Below are 14,642 nucleotides of genomic sequence, written 5' to 3' on the forward strand. Positions count from 1 at the left end.
ACCTTTTTCAAAAAGGTTCTATATAGAACCATCTACAGCATATTCTCTGTCAATCTGAAGAACCATTTCACCAGGCAAAGTGTCCATGGTTCTATATAGAAGCATTTTCTTTACTAAAGAACACTTGAAGAACCATCCTTTTTAAGAGTGTACACACTTTAAAAAGATGTTTTTAAGGGATCTTTAGTAAAAGGAATGGTTCCATACAGAACTATGAACACTCCAAGAACCATTTGCATGCTTAAACCGTTCATGGTTCTTTGCATGGTGAAATGGATTGGAATAGATTACATGGATTATAAACTTGACACTGTAACAAGAGCAGAACTTTTTTGGTGCTATATAGAAACATTTAAGCATGAAATGGTTCTTTATATAACTCCTGGTTCTATATAGAAACATTTAAGCATGAAATGGTTCTTTATATAACTCCTGGTTCTAAATGGAACCATTGCCTTTACTAAAGAACCACTGAAGAGCCAGTGTGTGTACTCATAGGGAGAGTTTATCATATCTGATGTGAGAATGAGGGAAATCTGTCACAGGACTCTAAATGTGTGCCAAAATGTGTTATCCGCCCCCTAAAAAGTGTCCAGTGTAGGATTTCATAACATTTCAGGTGTCAATAAAGAGTTTTTCTGCTGATGTAGGTTATGTAGAAGTTCAACCTCAGCAAACATTTTGCAAGAGAGCACAAACATTATTTCACCTATTACTCAAATATCATTTTATCACTTGCAATTTGTGCAGAGTGTGAATAGAAAAGTAGCCCCTGAGTTACTGGGGGAGGGTGCCTTTGGGGTGGTCTTGCTCACTGCTTTTGTACGGGACGTGCTTGCGCACTTTCTGCTTCAGAAGAAGCTCCTGTAGTTTTGAATGGCTTTACACCAGCAACCTTGATTTCACAAGGTTACCAGTGTAATTAAAGTGAAGAGTCCATTTAAAAATAATAATAACCTTCTGAGAGAGTGCAGTAAATCCTCACGCCAACATTTGTTTATGTAGAAGTCACACTGATTGGATTAATGGGATTAAGCCGCCGCAATTATAGAGTTCAACAAAGCATAAAAAGGCAAAGTCTTTTCTGATGAACAGGCATCGTCCCTGATCCCCAGGGGGGGAAAATTAATTAATTAGAACAAAACACAGGAGCAATGAGCATGGGTTGCGTTCTAGTTTGCTCACATCATTACATAAGCACAGGGAAGGAACGGCTACCTATTCAACAAATAGGAAAAGACCTAAAGAGACGACGGCTAAAGTGACTCCCAAAGACCTCAAACTCCACTCCCTGCAAACATCATTGCTTTAACAGTACTTGTGTTGGATTACTATATGTTTTCCAGAATTAGGATACTTTAGTGGATTTCAGATGATCAGAAGTACTACTGAGAGACAGTAGATGGTGCTACAACACAGACAATGTGAACTCAAGCATACATGATTATGAAACCAGAAGTCTGTGGTCTGTTGCGTAGTCTTCTATCTTAAGGTGCTGTGCAGATTGGCTGTTCTTTAAGGTGTGTCTAGCGGATATAAACAGTTTAATTTATAAAACTAGCACTTGAATCAACCTCTAGGGGACAGTGCTTGGGTATCCTGAAGGCAGAAGATGTGTATGTAATAATGCAATACCAAGAAATAACCATAAAATTACAAAGAGTTACAGAGGAGTCGTGACATTGCCAGTAGCAATTAAAGTGTTGAAGGGGAATTCCACTGATGGTTCAAAAATGTCTGCATAATTCAACCACTGAGAGAACCAGGTCACTCCAAATGGTTAATGCGAAAATGACTCTATTTTATTTACAATGGTGGTGATAGAAACCAGTGATCACAATGTTTACAACACAAATATAGCCAATTTATTTACTATACAGTAGGACTAGTGAACACATCTTCTGGGCTTTTGTATGCAATGATGATAATGATGATAAAATCATGGTACATCTGAAAAAACAAGTTTTATTTCCTGACTATTTTGAATATAACTTTATTTGGATAGTCCACTTTAGATGGTTTGTAAATTCTTAATTCACTTTCAAATTGCAGTCAACTAAATATTTACCAAATTGACCATGATTTTCTTTAACTCTAGACCTAGCTCTAAGCCTGACTCTAACCTGAACCTCAACCCAAACCCAAAACCTAAACCCAACCCTCACCCTGGTCCTAGCCCTAACATTGGTCCAAATCCTAACCCTAACCCCACCACTGTTTAGAATTAACTGAGTTTCAACAGATTGTTAACAATGTAAACATTTGTAGATAATCTGTAGGAGACAATAGAGGACTATTCAAATAAAGTGAGCTTTAAACATTCCAAATGTTCTGGTTCCCTTCACCACCACTGTGAACTATTCTAACCCAGTGCATTCCTCTAGAATGGTACATTTCACATCAAACCACTCTGAATGACTTTACGCAAGTTATGGTTTCTCCTGGAACCGTATATCCAAGCCAAGAACCTAAGGAATCTTTATAGTTAAGACTGTATAGGCCTTGGTGTACAAAATGTAAGGACGAGGTTAATTTCCAGTCGACTTGCAGGTGACAAACGCCTTAAGACTAATGTCATATTCGATCAGTAGGTGGTTATAATGGAGCACTTGTGAAAACATGTCATCTGTGTGTAGCATCACATACATTAGCTGCTACTGTGAGGAGAAAAGAGAAGGGAGGACCTTCAAAACAGAAAACACATCTAGAGTGAATACTGGTTGGTGTAAAAGTATTGGACTGGCTGTATTTCCATTCAAACATCATCTATTGGGCAATATAGAGTGCAGGGCAAAAGTCAGAGACCACTCATCCATTCAACCCTTATGTAAGTTATTTTTCAGAATAAGGAATAAAGCAGAAAACATATATTTAACAGAAAATGAACACGTATAATATTAAAGCCTCAAAATAGTATTTAATGTCCACTCTTTACCTATATTGCTTGCTTTCAGTTTTTCAAAGGAATCTGCAGATAGTTTTCCACACCTCCAAAGTTCAGTCTCAACAACTAAATATAATATTACATTTGGTCAGTATTAGTGTGTCCGCTCTTTACATTCATTGCAACTTCTGTTCCTTTTAGGAGACTCACTTTTAGTTTTAGAAATCTGCAGGGATATGTTTCCACACATCCAAAGTTCAGTCTTAGAAGTTGGTTGCATTTTTCAGATCTAAACCAAATATGGAGCTTGATTTCTCTCAAAGATGAAAACAGTTTTGGTGGTTCACCAGCTCTTGCTGTTAAGAGTCCCATTTTCTCTGTATCTTTTCACTGACATTTTCACTGTAATTTTGACATGATTTTCTGTACTTAGTAAGGGAACTTTGTCATTTTTCTAACTCTATTATAAGTGTGGTTTGAGTAAATAGGTGTTTCTGTTCTTTTCTAAATACAGGGGATCACTATGAAATTATGTGCCACAGATCCACTTGAAAAATGCAAGCATATTTCTTTTATTGCCATCAAAATACTGTCAGAAATTCTCAAAAAAACTGTGAAATATCAGTTACATCTATTTGACTATGGCAAGAATGGTGCTGCTTCTGAAACCTGTGTTCAGTAGGGATCACTGACTGCTGCTGAAGCTGGATTACAGCTTTATGGTTATATGGTTATGATTATGCTTTATTGGTCCATAAAAAGGGGATTTTGAATTGCCATCTTGGTCATGGCTAATAACCACAAAAACAACAAATGATTTGACAAAGAAAGGGAGACATATAAAATGCAAACATAAGATTCTCACAGCCAATAAATTACAACTAATATGGTAATGAATACAGTATAAACGTAGTGTTACACCTTCAAGAGTTCAAATTAATTCACACTTCCCTTCATGCTGGAAATTTAAATATCTAATAGAATCAGGTATTTCCAAATCATCATACATGACATTTAATGTTATACTGGAGGTTTAATATTGCACAATAGTCAATATTTCACAATAACGTGAAGTCCATTTATGACATTTTTAGGATTTTATGTACCAAAAATAACCATAATTAATTTTTACCTGACCATTTTCTAACCTCTCTTTATCCTTCACAGTTGGACAACCTGTTTTTGTTACTTTGCCTTTAAGTATGTTAAATGTAAATGAGCTCTATTTTTATAGTGTCTCATTTAAAAAGCAGTTCAGGCTGAAACACTCCTTATAACTTCAGCATGACTGGGCAGGGCTAAGCTGCTGTAAGCTGAATGGGCAGATATCACAGATTTTGTGACATCATAAAAATAATGGGCTAAGCTGTTTTTGCTGCTATATGGACTGTAAAGACAGGATAGCTGCGTTCTGAAACTTTCCCAATGTCTTAGGTACTACATCAAACTCTATTTTAATGAAAAAAACGTTTAAGATCATTTAGTGTCACATAGTGTCATTTAGTGCTTTTTCCCTATTTACAGTCCTCTGCAGTGGCCACCTGTTGGCAAAATCAGGTTAATCACATTATGAGTGTATATCATAATTGCATATTTACTTATGCTTATGTGAACCTGTCAATTTGAGCTCATATTCATAGATTTCTTAAAAAACAGGACTGTTTCAAGTGTGGCCAGTTGTTAAGTGACCTTGTGAAATTCTTAACTGCAACTGAATACCTAATGAACAAATTTTCAGGGGAATTTCTGCCAGTGTCCATTCAAAATCCTGGCCACATGGACATTTTGCATCTCATTTGCATATGTTGTACAGGATTCTGGGTTTTGACATCAAATGCCCCTGTGTCCCACCTTCACCTTCTCCACTAGCCTGAATTTGGCCTGCGGCTGCCACAGGTGTCTGTTTTTCCCCTCATAGATGTTCCTAATTCCCAACCACAACTCATGAAGGATTTAATTACTAGCCAGTGAGCTGAATCCAATGTACTGGAGCAGGAAATGCATTAAACCTGCAGTGAAGGGCTCTGTGGATTGGGACCGAGTCTTCAATTATAGACTGTTTTGCTTTTTTTCTAAGATAAGGTGTACAAACGTTGAGGAGAATATTTTGCGCTTCAGGACCAGCATCACATACTACATAAAACATACATCAGGGAAAGAAATGAGCCAGATCGATTGTTAGTTAAAGGACCCGTATCATGGAAAAAATCCCCCACTGTTTTAACGTATTAGAGTTTGATGTATCAAGTGTCTTAAGTTCATAATATATCACTCCCCAGTCCATATATGGAAATTTAGCTGCAAGAAAGCCCATTTTGAATTCACTGTATTTGTGATGTCACAAAAAACAATGCATTTATCTGTCTGTTCAACCTACAACAATTTGGCTCCACCTATTCACATGGAACTTATAAGAAGTGTTTCAGCTCAGACTGCTTCTTGAATGAGCCACCATAGAGGACAGTCAATCAGAACAAAGCTTATTGACATTTAACAGTCTTAAAGACACAATAACAACAGCCTGTTTAATTCTAAGGGATAAAGCGTGTTTGGGAAATGGTCATGTAAAAATGAATCACGCCTTTTTTAAGTATAAAAATTCATTTGTCCAAAGGGGAAAATCAAGTACAGGAAAAATGAAGCATGTTAGGCCTTTAAGATGTACTTGCATTGGCTTTATAACTGTGACTTGCAATCAATTCTTAGCGGCCAGCCTAGCTTTCTTGTTGTCGTTAAAGGGGCTCTCCGGCCAGAATGAGAACTCTAACCATCACTACATCTACTGTAAATGTGCCTACCTGCTTACTACAGTGGTCTTAAAGAAAAGGCCCTTCTGATGTATGTTGAAGGTGTTTGCTATCTGGCTAATGCAGAAGGAAGCCAGATTGCTATGTTTCTCAAACGCTAGAGGGCGCTCCCAAACGAGTCCGATATGAAAGGGATAAGATGGAGCATTTGAGCAAAATCATAGTTTAAAAATGCTTAAAAATTTTTAATATAAAAGAATACAATAATTTCACATCATGAACACTGAATAACATAAAACATTTTAACACTGATGTTTTATTTTTGAATGCATTTAAAATAGGAGTTTCACGGCGCCTCGTGTACGTCCATGACGTCAGTGAGCGCGAGCAGCCAATAAACTCGCCAACCAATCAGCACTCAGTAGCCATAATGATGGCGTCCTGCTCGCCAAAACCCGTTTGCTGTTTAAAAAAGGAAACATACAGGTACGTTTTCTTTGTTTTTTTCAGCGTAATACATCCTCCTGCTTCCTAAACTAAAGGAAAGTTCTGGGCAAGTGATTAAAAACTATTTTAACTTTTCGTTTTTAGCAGGCATTCATTGAAGACTCGCTTGCGGGCGCCCTCTGGTGTTTAGCAGTCCTGTGTTTGATATAACGGGGGGAATAGGAAGAGACCCCCATTACACGGGCTCTGACAGCGAGTGCAGAGAGATTTACAAAGTCATAGACAAGTAGCATATTAAAGGCTAGTTTTGGGCCAAAATACCCCTTTAAGTAGAAACTATTAACAGTATGTATACAACATAATACTTTATGGAGCTCTTCTTTACATATAACTTAATGTCAGCTATCTTGTACCGTTAGACCGCTCCCACCCACACATACAGTCTGTATTCTGTTACTTAACATGAGCAGACAGGCTCTCTTTTCACTGTTTCCTCCTTACAGCTAATCCCAACGTCACATTTTTAACTCGAAAATCAGTCTCTTAATCATCTGACACTCAAGTTTGCCTTTAGCGTTTAGCCCCTCGTTTTTCTTTTCTTTTTTTTGTTGTTCACCAGCCCCTTGTTAATTTAATTAACTGCCCCCATGATTTCTGTCCTTTCCACACCTGTTTTTGATCACGTTAAATGTGGTTTTCTACGTCAGTAAGCTGGGCAGAGCATTAGGGCATCACATAGGGCAGCGACTCCAAAACCAGCGTAAAAATGCTGTTTTATATGTCTGGTTTGTTTATTATTTATGATATGTCTGTTTGGTTGATGACGACGGACAAGTTTGTTTACATCACGTCAAAGGAGCGAAATTCGGGTAAAAGTTCACTTTTCAGCTCTAAGTAAGTCCTCTCCTACAGCTCTGCTTTCGTCCTTGTGCTTTTATGTGCCTTATTTCACACGCTAAATTCGTGAAAAATTGCCCAAACGTGATCCGCAGCGTCCTGCACCTCCCCTCACAGGCGTATTTTATTAATGTTTCCACCCGTTTTCCGACCAGCCCCGCCCTCCGGGGCCAGGAGTGGCTGATAGTTAACATTCACACGCGGTCCGCTCAATCGGACTGTGAGTTTAAACTATTAGCCAATCATAACCCAAATATGCACTCCCTGCCGTCCAATTCGACTACAGGAGGCGTGAGACGACAGCCAATCGTGGCGCGGTGTGGGCGGAGCTTTCCGTAATATGGGTAGGATAAAAAGAACGCAGCTCTAGGTGGCGGAGCGAAGTCACGTGACTCCCAGTCTCTGCCTTCTGCCAGTGGCTGGTGGAGCTCAGCGGGGAAGCACACTGCATCTTTCCTCTCACAGAAAAAAAGATTTTTTCCCCCTTTGTAACTCTCATATGCGCAAAAAAGGAAAAGCATTTCAGGTAAATATATTTTAATTTCTCATTTTCAGCAGTTCTGAGTTTTTTGGCATATGAGAAGGGTTTGTTTTTATTTATTTATTATTGATTATTTTTTTGGCTGGGTGAGAATTCAGCGATGCAATGTGAGGCGGTCCGCGTCAGAGATGTGAACGCACAGTGTGAATATTCAGATGAAGGCGTAATAACTTGGAGTTTGTGCCATCTTTCATGAGATTTGTTTTTAATCTTTGTGGTGGGAGCAGAACAATGGATGTGTAACGGATAGTAGAGAGTGTAATAGACTTTGATTGATGCCCTTTCGTGCATGCAGGTGAGAAAGAGAGAGAGAGAGTTATACCAGCTGCTTTAAGTTGACCTAAAATATTGCATAAAGAGCAACACCTGTGAAGGAACAGCGCGCTGGGTGAGTTTAAGGTGTATTTAAGATTTAAGGTGTATTTTAAGATGCATTTTGGTGGGCCGATCAAATCTGTGGGCGTCAGGTGTCAAAATGTGCAGTTTAGTTTATTTTCCTTAGAATTAGCTGGTGAGGGGAAAAACACAAACTGCTTTGAGTGTCCGTCTTAGTCAGAATTGCACTGCGTGACTAAAAAATGTGCTGACAACATGCTGGCAAGTATTGTGATAGATAATATAGAAGGTATAGATAATAGGCCTGTAACAATATATAGGGTTGTAAAGATGTAAATAATAGGGCTGAAACAATACATAGGGCTCTATCGATTATAAATAATAGGGCTGGAACAATATACCTGGCTATAGTGATATATAATGATAGTGATATAACTAATGGGGCTGTGATGATATATTGAGCTGTAACGATGATAGTACTCTGGCTGTAACAATACAACTAAAAAGGGCTGTAACAATATATAGGGCTTTAATGAGATAACTAATAGGGCTGTAACGATATATTGGACTAAAACAATATATATAGGGCTGTAATGATATAACTAGTAGAGCGGTAATGATATATAGGGCTCTAACAATATATATATATATATATATATATATATATATATATAACAAAAAAAAAATATATATATATATATAATGTGTAAAACTAATAGGGCTGTAATGATATATTGGGCTGTAACAATTAACTAATAGGGCTGTAACAATATATTGGACTGAAACAATATATATAGGGCTGTAATGATATAACTAGTAGAGCGGTAACGATATATATACGGCTCTAACAATATATATATATATATGTGTTATATGTGTTACTTTTACATATATATACATATATATATGTGTTATATGTGTTACTTTTACACATCATATATATATATGATGTGTAAAAGTAATAGGGCTGTAATGATATATTGGGCTATAACAATTAACTAATAGGGCTGTAACGATATATTGGGCTATAACATATATATATAGATATATATATATATAGATATATATAGATATATAGAGAGAGAGAGAGAGAGAGAGAGAGCTGTAATGATATAACTAGTAGCGCGGTAACGATATATATACGGCTCTAACAATATAACTAATAGGGCTGTAATGATATTCATATTTTTAGGTTCATTACAGTTTTCAGCACTGAGGTCAAGATTCGGTCAGAAAAGCATTAATTCAGTCAGAAAAGTATTAATTTTATTTCAAAACAAAAGACTGTACACAAAAAAAAGATGGTTCTTCAAGGATTCTTTATTATAGGGAATGATTCTGTTTAGGTGCTTAATGGTTCTATTTGCATACTGAAGTGGTTCTTTGCATGGTGAAATGGTTCTTCAGATTGATGGAGAAGGTGTTGTGTATGGTTCCATATAGCACCAGAAAGGGTTCTGCTATTGTTACGAAGTCAAGCTTGTATCAATAGAAGAACCCTTTTTGATGCTATATAGAACCCTTTTCAAAAAGGCTGTATATAGAACCATCCACAGCACATTATCCATCGATCTGAAAAACGCTTTTACGATGCAAAGAACCCTTTAATCATGCAAAAGGTTATTTGAGTGTTCATGGTTCTATATGGAACTTTTTTTTTTTTTGTAACTAAAGAACGCTTGAAAAACCATCTTTTTTTTAGGTGTATAGTTATTCTTGCAGATGAAATGTAGCCGTAGATTAGTGATGGATTTTTGTTTAATGGACTTGTCCTGCTGTAAAACTGTCTGGCATGAAAAGTAACTGGTTACTGATTCTGTGGGCTAAGCAAGATTAGCGTATATGATGCAGAGGCCGTTATTTATGTTGCTGTCTATTATTGCTGAAGGATAAACTACATAAATATGGTAAGTGGCGATTGACACAAGCGACAAGATGATGGATGTTTGAGTTGTGTTCTTTAGTAGTCCTTGCCAATTCTGCTCCTGGAGATCCCACCCGCACTGCACATTGTACAGTTTCCTCTGCATGAGCCTCCAGATTCAACTGATCTGCTCATTAAGAAGACTTTCATTAGGTTAGAGAGAGGTGTTACAGCAGAGAGAACACCACAGCATGCAGCGCAGGAGAGGGCTACAGACGTAACAACCCACCATTGGAAACGCTGGTATTGGAAAATGTATGGTTGTGTAGTAAAAGATAAAGTTAATCTGTTCTTTGCTGCAGTGGATAGGTTTATTTATTTGGCAAACTGTTAGTGCAAAACATTGCCAAAATACAGCCTTGTAAAATAACACGGTCATGAAACCTCATGAAACAGATTGAAGCACTATTTATTGAAATTCACTATGTGCTCCATGAACTAGAGCACTGTGCAAAAGTCTGAGACCACCCTTGATTTATTATTCATTTAGTCTTAAGGTCTCATCTTCTTTTTAAGCTTAAGCTTGTAAACTCTGCATTAAGCGTCTTTGTGGCTTGCTGCAACTTTGACTTACTCCTGCCTGTTTTGTCTTAACAAATAAACAAGACACTAAATAAAAAAGTAAAGAATTGAAATTGATATTGCTGTTAAAAGACTAATACAATTAACTGAGAACCTTAATGGGATGTCGAGAAATTATTTGAGAAATTTTTTTAAATTGATATAAAGGACACTTTCAGTTTTCGTTTGTTTAGGCTTTTGTAAATGCTGATGCTGCAGTGTTGGTGCTGATGAAGGCGACGTCTAGGCCAGCTTTACTGAACAAAGTGAAACAACTGTTTTTAATTCCTCTTTATATTCATGAATTAAACCTTCAGATTTAACCCAAATGTTGAAGGGAAAGTTTACTGATTTTAAAACGTTTAGCATAATTCAATCATATTAGTTTTTAGTTGTAAATGGTTCCTTCTAGAGAAACCTGCTGACACAAATTATCTAACAATGGTGGTGAACTAGAGGTCTGGATGTCTAAAACACAACTTTATTTGTGGTTTAAAATGACCAGTGAGCCTACAGTCCTTCTGAGTTTTTATATTTAATGATGACAATGGTAAAATAGTGATAAGTCTGAAAAAACAAGTTTTAGTCAGGGACTATTTTGCCTCACAACACTCTACATGTATATCTTGTTCATAAATTGCTTGTACAAATGTATCTTAGACCAAAACTTTCTCAACACTTGAATAAAAACAGTGTTTCAGACATTACGCAGCGTCTTCATAACCGTTTCATATAAAACATTCTGTGCATGGAAGACTTCAGAAGTCTGGTTCCTTTACCACCACTCTAAACAATTCTGACTCAGTAAGTTTCTCTACACTCTTAAAAAATGGTGCTTCAAGGGTTCTTTAGTAAAGAAAATGGTTCTGTATTGAACCATAAACACTCAGAGAACCCTTTTCATGATTAAAGGGTTCTTTGCATCGCAAAAGTGTTCTTCGGGTTGTTGGAGAATGTGTTGTATATGGTTTCACATAGAACCTTTTCGAAAATGGTTCTCTATAGCACCAAAAAATGTTCTTATATTGCTCCAATGTCAAGCATGTTACAATAGAAGAACCCTTTTGGTGATATATAGAACCCTTTTCAAAAAGGTTCTATATAGAGCCATCTATAGCACATTCTTCATTAATATGAAGAAACATTTCACAATGCAAAGAACCCTTTAATCATGCAAAGGGTTCTTTGAGTGTTTATGGCTCTGTATAGAACCATTATCTTTACTGAAGAACCCTTAAAGAACTTTTTAAAATGTGATACAAAGGAGCGTTTTGCACCAAACCACTCTGAACAATTTTTATGTCAACCGTATAATTCTGCCAAAATTTTGAAAGATAGGTGGAAGTACCCTTTAAGTGCTGAGTGAGAAATCCAAAAGGATATTGCCAGTTAAAGGAACATCACAGCTTTTAACTTGATTTGTCAGCTGGTTATGCTTTCAGGCAGACTGTCTTAATGTCCTCTGTTAGCTGTAGCAGCTTTGGTCTACTATATGTGGCTAGTACAGCAGAATGGAGAGATGGTTAAGTATTCATTGAAAAACTTCTTTCCAAATGGCGGAAACCCACTCTTAGAGCAGTCCTGCACAGTATTACACTTGCAGATCACGGTGTTTGGCATGCTGGTTTACTACTTGCACTTTGTGAAGCAGTATCAATGCCATCTGTAACCAATTCATTCATAAATGACTAATGTTTGGTCTGGTCTTGATAGGCCAGAATGCGGAGTGTGTAACATCAATATATGTCTGCATGTAATATAATTGTTTTTAAAACCAATGTGGCAGTGGAAAATATTTCTTTAATTCATCCTTTAAAGGGCCCATATCCTGCATATTTCTTGGGTCTACTTATAAGGGTGTCATAAATCTACCAAAAACAGCCATAATTTTTACATGACCATTTTCCAACTTCTTTTTATGTCTTAGAATTAAACAGGCTGCTTTTATTACCCTGCCTTTCAGACTGACATGCGTGAATATATTTTGTTCTGATTGGCTGTCCTGAATTCTTCCTCATTTAAAGGCAGGCTGGGCTAAACCTCCCCTTGTAACGTCAGTGTGAGTGGGTGGAGCTAAACTGCTGTAGGCTGAATATGAGGATGTAAGTAAATGTGTTGGGTTTTTTGTGACGTCACAAACACAGTTAATTCAAAAACGTCAAACGTACACAATGTTCAGATACTATACGAGCTCTTATTATTTAAAAAATTGAGGCCATGTAGGTTTTCTTCGATATAGGCCATTTAATTAAAATAAAATTCTGTCTGTGAAGACTTTCTGGAAGCGTGCTCAACTTATGTTTGGTTTTAAAGGGGAATTCCACTGATTCTTAGAAAGTTCTGCAGCATTAAGTCGTTAAGATGTAAAGAAAGTCTTTGATGTGAAAGGCTGCATTCTAGAGAAGCTTAAAGATCCAGAAACCAGATGTTGAAAGAGTTTAGTGCCTCTAAAAGCTTTATTACAGAACATTATTACATTACATGGTTATGACTGCCTGATGCCTGAGATATTTTTTTATTATAGTTTTGAGATCAGGTTTTGGCCTAAAACATATTTTTGAGCAATATATACTACACACTGATCAGGCATAACATTATGACCACCTCCTTATTTCTACGCTCATTGTCCATTTTATCAGCTCCACTTACTATATAGGTGCACTTTGTAGTTCTACAATTACAGACTGTAGTCCATCTGTTTCTCTGCATTCTTTGTTAGCCCCCTTTTCCCCATTTCTTCTGTGGTCAGGACCCCCACGGCTCAGAGCGGGTACTATTTGGGTGGTGGATCATTCTCAGCACTGCAGTAACACTGGCGTGGTGGTGTGTTAGTATGTGTTGTGCTGGTATGAGTGGATCAGACATAGCAGTGCTGCTGGAGTTTTTAAACACTGTGTCTACTCACTGTCCACTCTATCGGAGACTCCTACCTTCTCAGTCTATGAGAGGCAAATCCAGCTATAAAAGAAATTAAAATTAAAACAATAAAATGTAAAAGCAAACCTCTTTTTGCCATTTCTTTTTCCAAACATCTGCACAAATATCCTGCCAAAATTGAAAATGAAATGAAAAACCTACGTTTGCAAGTCATTTGTGACAAAAATAAAAATAAATCTAAAACAGCCATTTGTCATTTCATTTTAGTCATTATTCTGGTATTTCATGCCCATATCTAAAATGAAAAAGCTAATAGAGAAAAGAAAAGCTTCACTTTGGCTTTGGCTTTTTTTCATGAAATGCAGAATACGTGTCAAAACTAAAATCAAAATTCAATGTTTACGCTCTTATTTCTTTTTCATAGCAATCGGCTGCATATCTGACAAAATGGAAATGAAAATGTAAAATGGATAAATCAACAGCAGAGTGACGGTTTGTGATTAGTTTCCGGTGTGGATGCGCTTTGTGTCAGAATGAAAAGGCAAACGCAAACGAACGTCGGCGCCACCTGCTGGACATTTACTTTTCATTTCCCTCTTTGCTTCTTCGTTTTCAAACTCGCCAACATGCAAATATATGTTAATTAGCACTAGGCGGGGCTACGGGGTACATTTTAGGATATCCTCAGACCTCAGAGTCAGAACGGCATCATTCCTCAAGCTAAACGACTTCAAGTCTCGAGAAAAAACATCGTCATGTCTCAGATCTGGTGAAACTGAACATTCATTTTAGATATGGCCATGAAATACCAGAATCACGACTAAAATGAAATGACAAATGGCTGTTTTAGATTTATTTTTATTTTTGTCACAAATTACTCGTGCTTATGTCAAAAATGAAATTGCGAATGTAGGTTTTTCATTTCATTTTCAGTTTTGGCAGGATATTTGCCCAGATGTTTGGAAAAAGAAATGGCAAAAAGCGGTTTGCATTTACATTTTACTGTTTTAATTTTAATTTCTTTTTTGGCTGAATTTGCCTTCTGTAGTCAGTCCACCATGTAGATGTAAAGTCAGAGACGATAGCTTATCTGCTGCTGAACAGTTTGTGTCGGTCATCCTCTAGTCCTTCATCAGCGGTCACAGGACGCTGCCCACAGGACGCTGTTGGCTGGATATTTTTGGTTGGTGGACTGTTCTCAGTCCAGCAGTGACACTGAGGTGTTTAAAAACTCCAGCAGCACTGCTGTGTCTGATCCACTCATACCAGCACAACACATACTAACACACCACCACCACGTCAGTGTTACTCTCAGGACTGCAGTGATCCACCACCCAAATGGTACCTGCTCTGTGAGGGTCCATGGGTGTCCTGACCACCGAAGAACAGGGTAAAAGGTGGCTAACAAAGTATGCAGAGAAACAGATG

At 37.3% G+C, this 14,642-nt stretch overlaps 1 protein-coding gene across 1 annotated transcript in view; it reads left to right on the forward strand.

Annotated features, from left to right (window-relative positions):
* The first annotated feature begins 7,378 nt into the window (after nucleotides 1-7,378).
* The window catches only part of LOC118816636 (neurexin-1a-like), a 524,474-nt gene continuing 517,210 nt past the window's right edge, over nucleotides 7,379-14,642 (forward strand). Inside the window, exon 1 of the mRNA XM_036583126.1 lies at nucleotides 7,379-7,501. The gene's annotated coding sequence lies outside the window, so the exon portion shown is untranslated. The remainder of the gene's footprint in view (nucleotides 7,502-14,642) is intronic.

The sequence above is a fragment of the Colossoma macropomum genome, unplaced genomic scaffold (assembly GCF_904425465.1).
Source record: "Colossoma macropomum unplaced genomic scaffold, Colossoma_macropomum, whole genome shotgun sequence".
NCBI classification, from domain to species: Eukaryota; Metazoa; Chordata; class Actinopteri; order Characiformes; family Serrasalmidae; genus Colossoma; species Colossoma macropomum.